The following is a 20,166-nucleotide window of genomic DNA, read 5'->3' as shown; positions in this document are numbered from 1 at the left end:
CGATCCCCATGATGTCCCTGTGTCATTTGAGAAGTGTTTCCATCATTTTCAGATGTTTTTAGACCTTAAAAGAACCCCTGGGGGGATTGCGGTAAAAATACTCGGGTCTCCCATAGACTGACATTGGGCTCGTTGTTCTGGCCGAGTACCCGAGTACTCCAATCTGCTCGACCTGAGCAATGAGCACCCGAGCATTTTAGTGCTTGCTCATCACTAGTGTGCACATGTCTACTGGTGGTCTTTCTCTACCTGATATAGACCTGATGATGCTGTGTGACCAGCCAATAGCTGTAATGCTACAACCAACATTGCTGCGGCATTGCAATGTATGGCAAACAATCCCTGCATGTTCATTGGCTCTCTAAAGAGCACCAAACATGAAGGGATGGGACCTGAGCTTTCACCGAGCAACCCCGGAAATACTCGGCGAGCTCATCACTAGTGCTGACTACTGGGTTGCCACTATGTTAGATCTGCATTTTAAGACACAATTTTGCCAGATGATTCCCACACTAGAAAGGGACCCGTGAATGTTGGAGTATTAGAACACTTTTTTTTACACAACCTTAAGAGAGGTTTCCCCAAGACAGCAGTGAAGTCCACAGTGTGCATCGCAGCTATAGACTTCCAACCTCCGGCACGTCAATTCGTCAACATTAGTGTTGAGCATTCCGATACCGCAAGTATCGGGTATCGGCCGATACTTGCGGGTATCGGAATTCCGATACCGAGATCCGATACTTTTGTGGTATCGGGTATCGGTATCGAAACAACATTAATGTGTAAAAGAAAGAATTAAAATAAAAAATATTGCTATACTCACCTCTCCGACGCAGCCTGGACCTTACCGAGGGAACTGGCAGCGTTCTTTGCTTAAAATGCGCTCGTTTACTGCCTTCCGTGACGTCACGGCTTGTGATTGGTCGCGTGCCGCCCATGTGGCCGCGACCAATCACAGCAAGCCGTGACGTAATTTTCAGGTCCTGAATGCCTAATTCTAGGCATTCAGGATTTGAAAATTACGTCACGGCTTGTGATTGGTTGCGTGCCGCCCATGTGACCGCGACGCAACCAATCACAGCAAGCCGTGACGTAATTTTCAGGTCCTGAATGCAGAATTAGGCATTCAGGACCTGAAATTACGTCACGGCTTGCTGTGATTGGTCGCGTCGCGGTCACATGGGCGGCACGCAACCAATCACAAGCCGTGACATAATTTTAAAATGCGCGCGTTTCCTGCCTCCCGTGACGTCACGGCTTGTGATTGGTCGCGTCGCCCATGTGACCGCGACGCGACCAATCACAAGCCGTAACGTAATTTTCAAATACTGAATGCCTAGAATTAGGCATTCAGGACCTGAAAATTACGTCACGGCTTGCTGTTATTGGTCGCGTCGCGGACACATGGGCGGCACGCGACCAATCACAAGCCGTGACGTCACGGAAGGCAGTAAACGCGCGCATTTTAAGCAAAGAATGCTGCCGGTTCCCTCGGTAAGGTCCAGGCTGCGTCGGAGAGGTGAGTATAGCAATATTTTTTATTTTAATTCTTTTTTTTACACATTAATATGGATCCCAGGGCCTGAAGGAGAGTTTCCTCTCCTTCAGACCCTGGGAACCATACAGGATACCATCCGATACTTGAGTCACATTGACTTGTATTGGTATCGGGTATCGGGTATCGGTATCGGATTAGATCCAATACTTTGCCGGTATTGGCCGATACTTTCCGATACCGATACTTTCAAGTATCGGACGGTATCGCTCAACACTAGTCAACATCAAAACATTAGCAGTAGCAGCAGTAGTGTAAGAAGCAATTTCTGTGAGTCCTTTGACACATTTTTTAGACCAGCTCATGCACCAGAACAACAGAGTCAAAGTCTAGTCTAACAGATGGTGAATGGAGAGGATGGTGCAAGAGTATCTAGAAATGAATATAAATACCATCAGGAAGTGTTTGGACCCTTTGACATTTTGGTATTCAAAAAAGGATGAGTGGCCTGAGCTCGCTTCTCACACCTTGGAGGTTTTATCATGCCAGGCAGCCAGTGTTCTCTCAGAACGTGTCTTTAGCACTGCTGGTGGTGTACAGCCAGCTGTCCCCTGAAAGTGTAGACTGCCTAACTTTCATTAAGATGAACAAGTCATGGATCTCCAAGGAATTTTGCCCCCCAATCACAGACTGTACAGACTAGACGATGTTGAAGTTTTTAGTGTGCTGCATTGATCTTGAGGAGGATTTGGAGAGTTCCCTTCAGTTTTCATTGAGGTTCTTCTCCAAAAACTCCTCAAAAACCTTTGTGTGCACATAGCCTAAAAATGACCTGCTGTTCATATGCTCAGACTCAGGAATGGTTTTAAAGTGCTTGAGGTTTCTAAAAATGCAATGTGGTTAAAAGAATGGATATGTCCATTCCTCTGGCATTTTACACTTGGAAGATTCAATGTAGTGTACAATTTGAACTAATAGGAAAGCTCAAAAGATGACGCCCAGATGTCTTTTGGAGTGATTTTTCGTTGTTTTTGCTTTAAAGCCCTGATGTCTCTTCCTTTATTATTCAAAGGAAGAAAACTAAAAGAGAACAACACTATTAGGCCTCCTTCACATGTCCATTTTTCATGTCCGTATTTGGTCCGTTATGCACACGCACACCTATTGTATTCAATGGTATTGCGCACATGTCAGGTTTTTCACACGTACCATGCATCAGTGTGCAAAAACCAGGAGACATGTTCATTTTTTATCAGACTCACTAGCCAGCGGTGGACGCCGCGGGGTCAGCCTGCATATAGGCTGTAGTGTTGCTTCCTTGACACTCAATATGATATTGGTAGCTATTTCCGGACAGGCCATATAGCCATTTGAATTTATCCACTATCCCAGTATAACGTTACTAATGAAGGTCAATTTGTGTGACCGAAACGTTTTCTGATTTGGGATAAAATAAATCCTTAATTTCTTCCCACTACAAAGTTGAGTGCTGGGTTTTGTATTACTTATTGATTACGGTTTGGGAACCTACCTGTGCACCTAATACGGTTGTGCACACATCTATTTAACCACATTTTTTATCAGCAGCATGGGCCACAAAACATCCATCACACGGGCACACTGATGACATAAGGATGACATACCTGTGAATCATCATCATGACACATATCCGCGCCTCAGAAAAAGTAATACAGTTCGTGTGTTTCCCAGTTTTTGGGTGCTGAATACACAGCGATGATCAATGTTGCCTTGTCCCCCTGAGTTCAAAGCGACCAGGAGACAATGATAGAAGTTGTATTCACCACTGGCTGTTTACATCGTGTGTAAAATTATAAATTAAATAGAAAAAATTATTGTGGTTCCCTGGGTAATTTTGATAACCAGCAGAGGGAAAGCCCACAGCTGGGAGCTGATTGTACTAATTTTTGAAAAGGGGAGAACAGCTGATCAGCGCGCCGACTGATCAGCAGTTCGGCTCCGCAGCTGCATGTGTCACGGCTGTGTGACAGTCACAACACGTGTTTGGTGACTTAGATCATTACATTTTCCAATTGGGTGGTATATAGTGCTTGCCATCACTACCAAACAGATTGAGCTTGGTTTAATCCGAACACAACACCTCAAAGCAATCTGTCTCTTTCCTTTGGCAAAATCAGGTCAAACCTTCTGTTTTTTTGCAGAGATGAAAGACTTCTTGACTGGAACTCGTGCATTCAACCTTGCTGCTCTTAGCCATCGCACCACAGTTTGACGCCATATTCTTCTTTCATTTTGTGCAAAATCTGTACATGCACTTTTATGGACATCAGATACCGACTTTTTCTTATTAATGTAATCAACTTTGGAGGAAGTTTTCCATGATCATCCACTTCTAGATTTGTCACGGGTGAGTCATAGGCTGCAGACAGCTGCACTGCATCTAGCTGCAGAAGGTCTCAGTGGTTTGCTTTGCAGACTCCTTCCTAGTCCTTCTGACTTTACGACCCATTGCCAATCTCCCCCTGGCTCTAGTTGACAAACCTGAACCAGTGTGTATATAACTCCCAGCTTGCTGCTGAAAGTTGCAGGTGATATTTCTATTTCCAGTTCCCTGTTGCGGCTTGGAGCTATAGAAGTCGGCTATCTTCCTCTCTGGTATTTGGAGGATGTCCATAATTCTTTATGAGTCTACCCAAGCTAAGTGTCCCGCCTTGTTTGTGTATGCCACCTGTCTTTACTGGTATTGGGGATTGACTAGTGCTCATCCTGTCCCCCTGATGCAGGGCTTATCACCAGGGTCAGGCACGGATTAGGTATTCTGCTCGGCGATAAGTGTGGAACCTATATAGTGATGATAGGGCAGACAGGATGACGTTAGAACTGTCTAGGGTTCTCCACTCCCCTCTTCACTAGTGTTTGGATCCCTTTCCCTTATCCCTTCATGTTGCACTGAGCCTTTCCTACACTGTGCATGACAATACCATTATTTTTCTTTATTATACTGTATGTGGCACTTGAGACCAGTTGAATTCCATAGGTAGATTTTGCCTGACTTTATCTGCAGAATTATAAGCTTCCTGACATCTGGTAATAAATTTGGCTTTGTCTTTGCCATGTTTTAACCGAAAAACACACAAACAATTAAAAAAAAAATTAGGCAAAATTCGACTACCCATGACAAAATATGCAAAACTTTTGGCTCAGCAAATGATGAAAGCTAACACATAAAGGGATAAAAAAAAATGTCAGCCACAATTTTTATACTTATAGCTGACAACCATTTGCTTCCGGTTTACTAAAATCACCAGGAAAATGGCATCACGGCAACCAGACTGAAGTAATCACCCTTTTAAAAAAATGCTAGACTTTTGGTCGCTACCGTAAATATCAGATGCAGACAATGTATGAGTGAAGAAATACTGTAGATGAAGGTACTTGCGTTACTTTATGGCAACAAAATGTATAAAAAAATGTTTATAATACTTTCTCTGAAGAACACAAAACCATGTTACTTTTTCCATTTACAATACATGATAATGTCTATTATATTACATGTTTTGTCTGTTTTCCAATTAGAAATGTCTTCTAAGTTTTATTGGATTGTAGAGGTTTATTTTCCCCTGCAGCTTTGTCACTGTAAGCTCAATCTGGAAGTTAACCTTGAAAAAGTAATTGGGCTCATTTTGTGCTATATTTTAATTATATTGAAACTGTACATTGCTGTAAACCTGCAGTATTTAATAAATGTTTTCAAGGGTCTATGGGCGCACTGGGAAATAAAATTGGAGTGTTTTTTTCCATTTGCTTATTTTGATTAGAATACTATTTTAATATGTTTTCTTATTTGTATTATTTCTCCTGCAATATTAAATAGTTAATCTAAAATTGTGTGAGAATATTTTTTCTTTTTCAGATATTAATTTAATCAATTTAAAATACATAAAAATGAAATGTGGTGAAAGTTAAAGAGATGTGATCACTTATTGCATATTTTTACCTTTTAAGTAGAGATGAGCGAATATTTCAATGTTCAGTTCGGATTACGATCGCAGAATTTGCAATATTTGCAGATGGAAGGCAAAAGCGAAAGCATACACAACATTTTCAAATGGACCCCAAAGCTGCCAAAACACATGAAATTAGGTCCAGACACCAGAAAAGTGGCCTCAATTCACCCACAGTTCAAATTTTAGTATGGCACTGCAGCAATAAGCCATGCATGAGGTATCAGGGTCTGGGCCAGCATTTACAGCTTTTAATCGAACATCAAATTTAGACGAGGTGGGTAAGGGATTGGTGAAGGCCTGTTGTGCTGGGAGCCCTGTTACCACATGCAACATCTCAACCTGCTTTGATGCTCAGCCACACTAAGGTGGGAAAAATATCAGTTTCGTAGTCTACTATTGTCAGAAAAATCTAAGGATATTAACATGGGTAGCTGTCTCAAAGGAAGTGGAGGCCTGCCAGTCTCGGAGGCCTACTGCTACAAAGTACACACATGAAGGAAACCAAACCAGGAGTCTACACATTTACAAAAATCAATGGCAGACACCAACAAAGTGGCATCAATTTCATTACAGTAGAAATAGTATAATAGGGACCAAAACATCTTCCACTGCAGCCAACCCAGCAGATAAACACCCAACCAGGAGTGTTCACATTTCCAAAAGATAGAGGTAGAAACCATAAAAGTTGCACCAATTTCATCACAGTTGAAATAGTATTATGGGGAGCGACATCTTTCCATTACAGCCAACCTCCTAAAAATGACTCTATGTTCACATACCATTACATAGAAAAGCATATATTCATTCTTTTAAGGGTTTTCTGTACATATACCCTACGTTTTTGGTGAGTTCTTTTTGCTGTGTATTTTCATTGTGCAAAAAATGCAGTGTCTTGCAGTTAGAGCAAAGTGAATGATATTTAAAGAAATCTCATGCCCACTGTTGTTTATTAGACTGCATAAACTAGCCTGAGATACATTTTTTCAATCTGCAATTTCACTTGCAAGTATGATGAGTATTATGTGTGGATTTTTTCCCAAAGAGTTGCATTAGATTCGGAAAAGCTGCTGCTAAAAAATCGAACATGCAATTAGGAGACTTAGGCCGGGGTCACACTTGCGGGTGCAATGCGAGAAACTCGCCTCAATACCTTGGACTGTCACTGATACTCGGGACCGGAGCATGTGGCTGTACGCTCTGGTCCCGAGTGCAGGCAACAGTGCCAGTTATTGAGGCACGAGTTTCTCGCATTGCACTCGCAAGTGGGAGCCTGGCCTTAGACTTCTCCTTCTCCTAAAATGATTTTTGGACTTTTGCTTCAAAAACTGCATCAAAAACCTGAATGTACAGTGGGAGAAATAAGTATTTGATCCCTTGCTGATTTTGTAAATTTGCCCACTGACAAAAACATCAACAGTCTATCATTTTAAGGGTAGGTTAATTTTAACATTGAGAGATAGAATATCAAAAATAAAATCCAGAAAATCACATTGTATAAATTATATAAATTTATTTGCAGTTTGCAGTGAGAAATAAGTATTTCATCCCTCTGGCAAACAAGACTTAATACTTGGTATCAAAACCCTTGTTGGCAAGCACAGCAGTCAGACGTTTTTTGTAGTGGATGATGAGGTTTGCGCACATGTCAGGAGGAATTTTGGTCCACGCCTCTTTGCTAGTGTTGAGCATTCCGATACCGCAAGTATCGGGTATCGGCCGATATTTGCGGTATCGGAATTCCGATACCGAGTTCCGATATTTTTGTGATATCGGAAATCGGAATCGGAAGTTCCCAGTGTATGGTTCCCAGGGTCTGGAGGAGAGTAGACTCTCCTTCAGGCCCTGGGATCCATATTCATGTAAAAAATAAAGAATAAAAATAAAAAATATGGATATACTCACCCCTCCGGCAGCCCCGGCTCTCACCTGTCCAAGCGTCTGCCTCCGTTCCTAAGAATGAGAGCTGAAAAGGACCTTCGATGACGTCGCGGCTTGTGATTGGTCGCGTGAGCGGTCACATGAGCGGTCACGCAACCAATCACAAGCCGCGACGTCATCGAATGTCCTTTTCAGCTCTCATTCTTAGGAACGGAGGCTGCCGGTTGCAGCGGTTACAACCAGGGCGCGTCAGAGGGTGAGTATATCCCTATTTTTTATTTGTATTCTTTATTTTACACATGAATATGGATCCCAGGGCCTGAAGGAGAGTTTCCTCTCCTTCAGACCCTGGGAACCATCCAGGATACCTTCCGATACTTGTGTCCCATTGACTTGTATTGGTATCGGGTATCGGTATCGGCGATATCCGATACTTTTTGGATATCGGCCGATACAATCCGATACCGATACTTTCAAGTATCGGAAGGTATCGCTCAACACTACTCTTTGCAGATCATCTCTAAATCATTAAGATTTTTAGGCTGTCACTTGGCAACTCAGTGCTTCAACTTCCTCCATAAGTTTTCTATGGGATTAAGGTCTGGAGACTGGCAAGGCCACTCCATGACTTTAACGCGCTTCTTTTTGATCCACTACTTTGTTGCCTTGACCGTATATTTTGGGTCATTTTCTTGCTGGAAGACCCAGCCACGACCCATTTGTAATGTCCTGGCGGAAAGAAGGAGGTTGTCACTCAGGATTTTACGGTACATAGCTCCATCCATTCTCCCATTGATGCGGTGAAGTAGTTCTGTGGCCTTAGCAGAATAACAGCCTCAAAACATAATGTTTTCATCTCCATGCTTGACAGTGGGGATCGTGGTCTTTGGGTTATAGGCAGCATTTCTCTACCTCCAAGCATGATAAGTTGAGTTAATGTCAAAGACCTCAATTTTTGTCTCATCTGACCACAATTACGTTTTTTTGGTTACCTTGACATTGCATTAATATGTAATAACGGGCGATCAAAAGATCATATCTGCACCAAAATGGTATCATTATAAACATCAGGCATGCAGAAAATAAGCCCTCACCCAAACTGAGATCATGAAAAATGGAGACGCTATGGATATCGGAAAATGGCGCAAATTCTTTTTAACAAACTTTGGCATTTTTTTCACCATTTAAACAAGAAAAGAACCTAGTTATGTTTGGTGTCTATGAACTCATAATGACCTGAAGAATCATAATGGCAGGTAATTTTTAGCATTTACTGTACATGATTAAAAAAACAAGAACAAAGATGGGATTGCACATTTTTTTCGTCAGGTTGCAGCAAGCATACGAGTAATATAATACTGCATTGTTAACAAAATGATATTTGTGTAATATTTTTTGTTAGTTATCTGTTTCTGATGTGCATATAGCCTTTATAAAGGAAATGACATCATCTTAACCTCACATGGACCCGTAGAAGTGCTGATTGCACGAAACGGCCGTCGTCCACCTGCACTCCCTGCTCCCTCGCTATCGCCTGAAATGTGTCTAAAATAACCTGTAATATGGATTAAAGACACATTAAAGACGTTCATCACAGCAAACTGGTGAGTGCCGCCTTCTGTTCTATTTCTTTATATGGAAAATGGGATTATCACTGTGTAATAGGCAGAGCCCCTGAATCCAGTGAATGTTGGCAATCCGCAAGTGAGAGGAATAGCAGCATATAACAGCACATGATTGACTGGGGAAAGAAAATATCCTGGTGCCATTCTACTCCAAAGACAAAGATTACAATACATATTTTTTTGCATTATGCTAAGTGGGAGAAAAAAAACAAAGCTAACAGGGAAAGAGGAGGAAAAGCGATGGAGAGTGGCATTCTACATAACATAAACCTCCTTTACCTATTTCACAACTACTGTATATCTTAGGGCACACAGAGCTGTATTCCTTGGTTTGTACATTATGTAGTCACAGCACCTTTAATCTGTCCACAATTGCTTCATTCTGTTAAGAGGTGCTGGTCGGTCTTTTTTTTTTAAAGTGCACAATTGGAGAGGGGGACTGCCTCCATATTTGGTTGAGCACTCTTCCTATCAACCTAAGAATCCATTTACAAACCTATGTCAGGTACTGTCCAATTTTTTATTGGACAGCTCAGAGATACATAGATTATGTCCTATTTTAATCCAAAAAATCGGCTCAGAATTGGACATACTATGAGTTTCATGGACTTCATTCTTCAATCTGTCATTCGTAATAGATGTCTGGATAAGACCATTCTATGTTTCCATGTGCTGCCCAATAAAAAAAACCCTTGAGGTCCCTTCCAACTGTAGCATTCTATGATATGGTACATGCATAAAAGACAAAGTGGAAAAATCCTGGGAGCATTGGGAGTAAAATAAAAACAAAAACTGTACAGTTTTTAACTAGTGACTGGTCCTCTTTAAAGGCCCTTGTGTGAATGAAGCAATTGTGAGCATGTGTAACTACTGCTGTATTAACTGAATACAACTCACATATACACTTAATGGAGCAAAATGGTTGCACATGGTCACTAATGCATCATCCACACTTGGGACTTTGAGACCTCCATTCTCATAATCAATAAGGCCTCATCAGTAAAAGCCCCATTGATCATAAATGAATCACTTTTCCTGTGGATAGGTCACATATAGAGTTGATTTGCCAAACTGCTTATCTATTTTACGATCTAGAAATTATTCTGACGGTGAGTGCCTAGTCGTTGTTAAGGTAGCTAAAGTGGATATGTTCCGATAAACACACACTTAAACCATGTTTTCTCATGATCCTGACAGTGAAGGGAAAGTGAATATATTGTCCCTTGCATATTATATTTCTTTGCATAATGAGCTTTAGAAAAACTCCAACTAACAACCTACTTTTGCATAATATGACATTCTTCACAACAGCAAATGTAAATGTTATGCAACACTGGTAGGAAGAACAATACTTTACTTGATCTCCAAAAGGTCAAATCATTGTTTGTGGCACCACTCATCTCACCATTTTATGTTCTAAACCACCTACATTACAAGTCGTGATCTTCAACTAAGTTGCAGATTTCATGCCACTGGTAAAGTGTTTTGGACATCAGATGAAAAAGAAAAAAATACTTGGCATTACCATTGTCATCTATCACAGTATTTATGTGAATACTAAGTATTATCCCTACAGAGCAAATTATGTAAAATAGGGAGGAAAAAAACAGAGCAGGCATTTTGTATTCATTTAATTATAATGAAGGCTTTGCAAAATAGTCTGAAAATCAAAGTACAATCAGCAGGAGCTATCATTTTTGAAAAATCCTTCTTTCAAGTTTTCAAATACCTTACATTTTATTTTTTACATGCAAAACAGATTTCTAGCAAACCAAAAAATAACAAAGAATTATATAATATGCTTAAATGAGAAAAATATGTCTTAAGAATCGGCTGATGTTATACTGTATGTTTCATGCCAGAATTATCCACTATAAGTGCACAGTTGTAAAAGCATATTGCATTAGTGTATTATCATGCACAATATGAAGCCGATATTAATATTCATTGATTCTAAATTTAGTGAAAAGTAAGGGTATTGTGTATTTTAGTACTTTATTTTTGATTATATACCGGTTTTCCTTTGAACATCCTTATTCTCTGTGAAAGGCCTTTTTTTATATGGTCTATGGTTTCAAAGTTCAGGTCTTCAAGTCAACCATTCAGAATTCAAAATGTTCCTATTTTTTCAAAGTTAACCTACTATGTGCTCCTTCACCTCCTAAACATTAAGTGCAAGTTACAGGCTAGGTATTATTTAAAGTAGTGAAGGGTTTTATGTTTTTAAATCACATATTAAGTCTACAAAATGTTACAATTTTTTTTTTAGAACAACATTCTACTTGATTTTACTTTCCTCTTGACCTCTTTGCCAATGATGGCAAATTATAGACATTACTTTGTACTCGCAAAGTTAATAACATAAGTAGATGAAACTGCATTTATCGTATATACTTGTGTATTGATAAGACTAACTATTATTCTTCCTTAGGTACAAAAATATTACAAGTTGCATATATGATTCCTGCAAATTACTAGTTTGTAAAACACCTAAACCATTTATATTCCTTTCTGACTGGTACTGGATACTTTAAAGTAAAAAAGCTGGAAATTCTGCAAATTATTACTCTATAAAAATTATCACTCTACAAAATAAATGTAGTACAACAATTGTTCCTTGATAACTTTGAGAAACTTGGAGAAAGTCTGTGCCCCAAAATAAATTCAGACATCACATCTGAACCCAAAATTAATTCACAATCAAAAGCAGTCAAGGTAGATTCCATGCAAACCTTATTATTCTGTGCTGTTCCATGCTGTGATGTCCAATTCACAAAAGAAAGCTCCAGGATATCATACACAAGGTACTGATGCTAGCAAATTTAAGAATGAAAGGTGGCTGTGTCCAAAGTTAACTGGTAGTAGATCTATTTAGAGCTTCCACAGACAGCCTTTGTTTTAGCTACTCCATGTATCAGGTCCCAGGGAAGCCCTCGTATTCACTCTTTAACCCCTTCACCCCCAAGGGTGGTTTGCACGTTAATGACCGGGCCAATTTTTACAATTCTGACCACTGTCCCTTTATGAGGCTATAACTCTGGAACGCTTTGACGGATCTTGGTGATTCTGACATTGTTTTCTCGTGACATATTGTACTTCATGGTAGTGGTAAAATGTATTCGATATAACTTGCGTTTATTTGTGAAAAAAATGGAAATTTGGTGAAAATTTTGAAAATTTTGCAATTTTCCAACTTTGAATTTTTATGCCCTTAAATCACAGACATATGTCACGCAAAATACTTAATAAGTAACATTTCCCACATGTCTACTTTACATCAGTACAATTTTGGAACCAAAATTTTTTTTTGTGACGGAGTTATAAGGGTTAAAAGTTGACCAGCAATTTCTCATTTTTACAACACCATTTTTTTTTAGGGACCACATCTCATTTGAAGTCATTTTGAGGGGTCTATATGATAGAAAATACTCAAGTGTGACACCATTCTAAAAACTGCACCCCTCAAGGTGCTCAAAACCACATTCAAGAAGTTTATTAACCCTTCAGGTGTTTCACAGGAATTTTTGGAATGTTTAAATAAAAATGAACATTTAACTTTTTTTCACACACAATTTATTTCAGCTCCAATTTGTTTTATTTTACCAAGGGTAACAGGAGAAAATGGTCCCCCAAAGTTGTTGTACAATTTGTCCTGAGTACGCTGATACCCCATATGTGAGGGTAAACCACTGTTTGGGCGTATGGCAGAGCTCGGAAGGAAAGGAGCGCCATTTGACTTTTCAATGCAAAATTGACTGGAATTGAGATGGGACGCCATGTTGCGTTTGGAGAGCCCCTGATGTGCCTAAACACTGAAACCCCCTACAAATGACACCATTTTGGAAAGTAGACCCCCTAAGGAACTTATCTTGATGTGTGGTGAGCACTTTGACCCACCAAGTGCTTCACAGAAGTTTATAATGCAGAGCCGTAAAAATAAAAAATCATATTTTTTCACAAAAATGATCTTTTCGCCCCCAATTTTTTATTTTCCCAAGGGTAAGAGAAGAAATTGGACCCCAAAAAATGTTGTGCAATTTGTCCTGAGTATGCTGATACCCCATATGTGGGTGTAAACCATTGTTTGGGCGCATGGCAGAGCTTGGAAGGGAAGGAGCGCCATTTGACTTTTCAATGCAAAATTGACTGGAATTGAGATGGGACGCCATGTTGCGTTTGGAGAGCCCCTGATGTGCCTAAACATTGAAACTCCCTACAAGTGACACCATTTTGGAAAGTAGACCCCCTAAGGAACTTATATAGATGTGTGGTGAGCACTTTGACCCACCAAGTGCTTCACAGAAGTTTATAATGCAGAGCCGTAAAAATAAAAAATCATATTTTTTCACAAAAATGATCTTTTTGCCCCCAATTTTTTATTTTCCCAAGGGTAAGAGAAGAAATTGGACCCCAAAAAATGTTGTGCAATTTGTCCTGAGTACGATGATACCCCATATGTGGGTGTAAACCATTGTTTGGGCGCATGGCAGAGCTTGGAAGGGAAGGAGCGCCATTTGACTTTTCAATGCAAAATTGACTGGAATTGAGATGGGACGCCATGTTGCGTTTGGAGAGCCCCTGATGTGCCTAAACATTGAAACTCCCTACCAGTGACACCATTTTGGAAAGTAGACCCCCTAAGGAACTTATCTAGATGTGTGGTGAGCACTTTGACCCACCAAGTGCTTCACAGAAGTTTATAATGCAGAGCCATAAAAATAAAAAATCATATTTTTTCACAAAAATGATCTTTTCGCCCCCAATTTTTTATTTTCCCAAGGGTAAGAGAAGAAATTGGACCCCAAAAAATGTTGTGCAATTTGTCCTGAGTACGATGATACCCCATATGTGGGTGTAAACCATTGTTTGGGCGCATGGCAGAGCTTGGAAGGGAAGGAGCGCCATTTGACTTTTCAATGCAAAATTGACTGGAATTGAGATGGGACGCCATGTTGCGTTTGGAGAGCCCCTGATGTGCCTAAACATTGAAACTCCCTACCAGTGACACCATTTTGGAAAGTAGACCCCCTAAGGAACTTATCTAGATGTGTGGTGAGCACTTTGACCCACCAAGTGCTTCACAGAAGTTTATAATGCAGAGCCATAAAAATAAAAAATCATATTTTTTCACAAAAATGATCTTTTCGCCCCCAATTTTTTATTTTCCCAAGGGTAAGAGAAGAAATTGGACCCCAAAAAATGTTGTGCAATTTGTCCTGAGTACGATGATACCCCATATGTGGGTGTAAACCATTGTTTGGGCGCATGGCAGAGCTTGGAAGGGAAGGAGCGCCATTTGACTTTTCAATGCAAAATTGACTGGAATTGAGATGGGACGCCATGTTGCGTTTGGAGAGCCCCTGATGCGCCTAAACATTGAAACTCCCTACAAGTGACACCATTTTGGAAAGTAGACCCCCTAAGGAACTTATCTAGATGTGTTTTGAGAGCTTTGAACCCCCAAGTGTTTCACTACAGATTATAACGCAGAGCCGTGAAAATAATTTTTATTTTTTTTCTCAAAAATGATTTTTTAGCACCCAGCTATGTATTTTTACAAGGGTAACAGAATAAATTGGACCCCAAAATTTGTTTTCCAATTTGTCCTGAGTACGCTGATACCCCATATGTGGGGGGGAACCACTGTTTGGGCGCATGACAGAGCTCGGAAGGGAAGGAGCGCCATTTGGAATGCAGACTTAAATGGATTGGTCAGCAGCCATCACGTTGCATTTGCAGAGCCCCTGATGTACCCAAACAGTACAAACCCCCCACAAGTGACCCCATATTGGAAACTAGACCTCCCAAGGAACTTATCTAGATGTGTTTTGAGAACTTTGAACCCCCAAGTGTTTCACTAAAGTTTATAGCGCAAAGCCGTGAAAATAAAAATTCTTTTTTTTTTCACAAAAATGATTTTTTAGCCCCCAGTTTTGTATTTTCACAAGGGTAACAGGATAAATTAGACCCCAAAAGTTGTTGTCCAATTTGTCCTGAGTACGCTGATACCCCATATGTGGGGGGGAACCACTGTTTGGGTGCATGACAGAGCTCGGAAGGGAAGGAGCGCCATTTGGAATGCAGCCTTAAATGGATTGGTCTGCAGGCGTCACGTTGCATTTGCAGAGCCCCTGATGTACCCAAACAGTACAAACCCCCCACAAGTGACCCCATATTGGAAACTAGACCTCCCAAGGAACTTACCTAGATGTGTTGTGAGAACTTTGAACCCCCAAGTGCTTCACTACAGTTTATAACGCAGAGCCGTGAAAATAAAACATCTTTTTTTTCCCACAAAAATGATTTTTAGCCCCCCAAATTTTTATTTTCCTAAGGATAACAAGAGAACTTGGACCCCAGAAGTTGTTGTTCAATTTGTCCCGAGTACGCTGATAACACATATGTTGGGGTAAACCCCTTTTTGGGCGCACGGGAGAGCTCGGAAGGGAAGGAGCACTGTTTTACTTTTTCAACGCAGAATTGGCTGGAATTGAGATTGGACGCCATGTCGCGCTTGGAGAGCCCCTGATGTGCCTGGACAGTGGAAACTCCCCAATTCTACCTGAAACCCTAACCCAAACACACCCCTAACCCTAATCCCAACGGTAACCCTAACCACACCCCTAGCCCTGACACACCCATAATTCTAATCCCAACCCTAATCCAAACGTAAATGTAATCCAAACCCTAACTTTAGCCCCAACCCTAACTTTAGCCCCAACCCTAACTTTACCTCCAACCCTAGCCCTAACCCTAACCCTACCCCTAACCCTAAACGTGACTGAAATACGTGGCACTGAAATACGTGGCACTGAAATACGTGGCACTGAAATACGTGGCACTGAAATACGTGATACGTGGCACTTAAATACGTGGCACTGAAACACGTGGCACTGAAATACGTGATACGTGGCACTGAAATACGTGGCACTGAAATACGTGGCACTGAAATACGTGGCACTTAAATACGTGGCACTGAAATATGTGATACGTGGCACTTAAATACGTGGCACTGAAATACGTGGCACTTAAATACGTGGCACTTAAATACGTGGCACTGAAATACGTGGCACTGAAATACGTGGCACTGAAATACGTGGCACTGAAATACGTGGCACTGAAATATGTGATACGTGGCACTTAAATACATGGCACTGAAACACGTGGCACTGAAATACGTGATACGTGGCACTGAAATACGTGGCACTGAAATACGTGGCACTGAAATACGTGGCACTGAAATACGTGGCACTGAAATACGTGGCACTGAAATACGTGCAACTGAAATATGTGGTACTAAAATATGTGGCACTGAAATACGTGATACGTGGCACTGAAATACGTGATACATGGCACTGAAATACGTGATACGTGGCACTGAAATACGTGGCACTGAAACACGTGGCACTGAAATACGTGGCACTGAAATACGTGGCACTGAAACACGTGGCACTGAAATACGTGGCACTGAAATACGTGGCACTGAAATACGTGGCACTGAAATACGTAGCACTATGACTGTCAGAAAATGTTCATTAAACGGTTAGGGGTGAGGTTAGGGGTAGAGTTAGGGTTAGGGTTTGGATCCCTTTATCACCTTGATGGTGGTGGGTGGCTTTTCAGTGTGTTTTCTGTTTTTTTTCGATAAAAATGCATGCGTTTTTAACGCAAACAAACGCATGTGCTTAAAAACGCAAGAAAATACTGCAGGTTGTATTTCTGAAAATGAACGCATGCAGAAAAAAACCGCATGCGTTTGAAAACGCGACCAAACGCGTACAAAAAAAACGCATGCGTTTTCAATGTTAAATATAGGGAAAAAACGCATGCGTTTTTTTGTGCAAAAAACGCTGCAGACAAAAACGCAAGTGTGAAACCAGCGACGCTTTTTATAGCAAAAAAGTTTTTGCGTCTCCACATTTTGAGACCTATAATTTTTCCACATTTTGCTCCACAGAGTCATGTGAGGTCTTGTTTTTTGCGGGACGAGTTGACGTTTTTATTGGTAACATTTTCGGACACGTGACCATTTTTGATCGCTTTTTATTCCGATTTTTGTGAGGCAGAATGACCAAAAACCAGCTATTCATGAATTTCTTTTGGGAGAGGCGTTTATACCGTTCCGCGTTTGGTAAAATTGATAAAGCATTTTTATTCGTCGGGTCAGTATGATTACAGCGATATCTCATTTATATCATTTTTTTATGTTTTGGCGCTTTTATACGATAAAAACTAAAATATAGAAAAAATAATTATTTTGGTATCGCTTTATTCTCAGGACTATAACTTTTTTATTTTTTTGCTGATGATGCTGTATGGCGGCTTGTTTTTTGCGGGACAAGATGACGTTTTCATCGGTACCATGCATATTTATATCAGTCTTTTTGATCGCGTGTTATTCCACTTTTTGTTCGGTGGTATGGTAATAAAGCGTTGTTTTTTGCCTCGTTTTTTTTTTTTTTTCTTACGGTGTTTACTGAAGGGGTTAACTAGTGGGGCAGTTTTATAGGTTGGGTCGTTACGGACGCGGCGATACTAAATATGTGTACTTTTATTGTTTTGTTTTTTTTATTTAGATAAAGAAATGTATTTATGGGAATAATATATATATTTTTTTATTATTTATTTAGGATTTTTTTTTTTTTTTTTTGCACATGTGGAAAAATTTTTTTTTTACTTTTTTACTTTGTCCCAGGGGGGGACATCACAGATCATTGATCTGGCAGTGTGCACAGCACTCTGCCAGATCGACGATCTGCTGTGCAGGGCTGCAGGCTTACCAAGTGTCTGCTCTGAGCAGACACTCGGTAAGCCACCTCCTTCCCTGCAGGACCCGGATGCCGCGGCCATCTTGGATCCGGGACCTGCAGCCAGGAAGGAGGTAGGAGACCCTCGCAGCAACGCGATCACATCGTCTGATGTCAGGAAAGGGTTAAACACTCATACAGGAGAGTCTTGAGAGTAGCTGCTGGCTGGCTGAGCTTGCTGGCCGGAATGGTCAGATAGCTGGATAGGAAAGAAGAGATATGGATAGGGACAAAATTGCCAGGCAGAAGAACAGTCAATAAACAACCAAGGTATGTAACAGCCAGCATTTAGTTGACATAAACCATAGCAACTCTGTGGTATGTAATACTGTACAAATCAGAATTTAAAGAAGGTGTTCTGTCTCTGGTGAAAACCATAAGGTCAATTTGGGCACCCTTTGTCATCCCAGAAATCCAGTCCTTTTTTGGTGTGATTCTTTTCTTACTTTTGTAGATGTTTTATTAACCTCTTCACCTCAAGCCTGTTTTCAGCTTCCTAACCAAGCCATTTTTTTCAGTGCTGATCAGGGTCTATTTTCATGGTAATAAATCTGAAATGCTTTGATATGTTCCAGTTATAATGAGATTGTTTTTTCATGATATGTTGTACTTCATTCTATGATTTGTGTTTATTTAAGAAAATATCTTAAATTTGACAAAAAATGCGAAAATGTAGCAATTTTAAAACTTTCCGGGCACATGACTGCTGATATATACAGCTGAAATGAGTCCACAACAGCCGCGGGTGGTCTCGCAATCCACCAGAGACTGTTAACTAGTTAAATGCTGCTGTCAATCTCTGACAGTGGCATTTAATTCCAGCAAGCGCGCAGAAAATCAAGCTCAACCATGACCCCTCACGTGATTGCGGGTCACCGATGGGTTGGCATGACAACCAGACCAGCAGACCTCTATGGTTGTCATAGCCAGATTGCTATGAGCGCTGCCCGGTGGTTGGCGTTCATAGCAAGTGAGCATTTCTGCTACATACAGGCGAACCGATCATCACCTGTATGTAGCAGAACTGATCAGACAACTGCAGCTTCTAGTCTTCCATGGAGACTATTGAAGCATGCAAAAAGTAAAACAAAATGTTTTTAAAATACTAAGAAAAAATGTCAGCTCGACATGCAAAAAATAAGCCCTCACCCAACCCGAGATCACGAAAAATGGAGACGCTAAGGGTATCGAAAAATGGTGCAATTTTTTTATTTGTTTTAACAAACTTTGGTATTGGAACACTTAAATAAAAAAGAGCTTATACATGTTTGGTGTCTGTGAACTCATAATGATCTGATGAATCATAATGACAGGTCAGTTTTAGCATTTAGTTAACATGGTAAAAAAACAATGCAAAAAAACAACTGTGGGATTGCACTTTTTTTGCAATTTCACAGCACTTTGAATTTTTTCCATTTTTCCAGTACATGATATATTTAAACCAATGATGTAATTCAAAAGTACAACTCGTCCTGCAAAAAACAAGCCCTCACATGGCCATATTGACAGAAAAATAAAAAAGTTATGGCTCTGGGAAGAAGGGGAGCAAAAAATGAAAATGCAAAACCAAAAATTCCTGTGGTTGTTAAGGGGTTACACCAGATAGTTGTACACAAAATAGATACTCAATAACATTTATCACATGTCTAATTTACCTCAGCATAACCTTTTAAAAAAATTTTGTTAGAATATTAGAAGGGTTAAAGGTTTATAAGTAGTGATGAGTGAACATGCTCGGATAAGGTGTTAGCTGAGCACGCTCGGATGCTAAGGGAGTGACTTTAGCGTGATCAAATAATATGTTTGAGTCCCAGCACTTTCATGTCTCGCCTCTGTTCATCAGCTGCAACAGTTGCAGGGATTGCCTAACAAACAGGCAATCCATACATGTGTTGAGGCTGTCAAATAGCAGTGAGACGTGCAGCCGCAGGCACTTCAGCATATTTTTTGAGAGCGCCGAAGACACTCGGTTAGCACACGAACATGCTTGGATAGCACCTTATCTGAGCTTGATCGGTCATCATCAATTGCAGTGCATTACATCTGTCAGAGTTCCCAAGGCACGCTGGCATGGTCTAAGAGGCCACTGTTACTGGCAGAGCATGAGGTCATTATTTGATGTCCTCCTGCCATGGCAAACATCAGGCCCCCATGATCACATTGAGGGTGTGCCCGATCGGATGAGAGAGGGAGCCCCTTCCATCTTCTAGCCTTCTAAATGCAATCACTATTGATCATGGCATTTAGTGAATTTAAAAGCTAGAGGCAGTGCAGACATCATCCCTGCCTATGACAGCCACAGCTAGGCTATCACTTAAGCCAAACTCCCGGCGGTGATCATGTGCCCACACATTTCCCATGACTTATCTGTATGT

This window comes from Ranitomeya variabilis, chromosome 1 (assembly GCF_051348905.1).
Source record: "Ranitomeya variabilis isolate aRanVar5 chromosome 1, aRanVar5.hap1, whole genome shotgun sequence".
NCBI classification, from domain to species: domain Eukaryota; kingdom Metazoa; phylum Chordata; class Amphibia; order Anura; family Dendrobatidae; genus Ranitomeya; species Ranitomeya variabilis.
Note: the sequence above shows the minus strand (reverse complement) of the source record.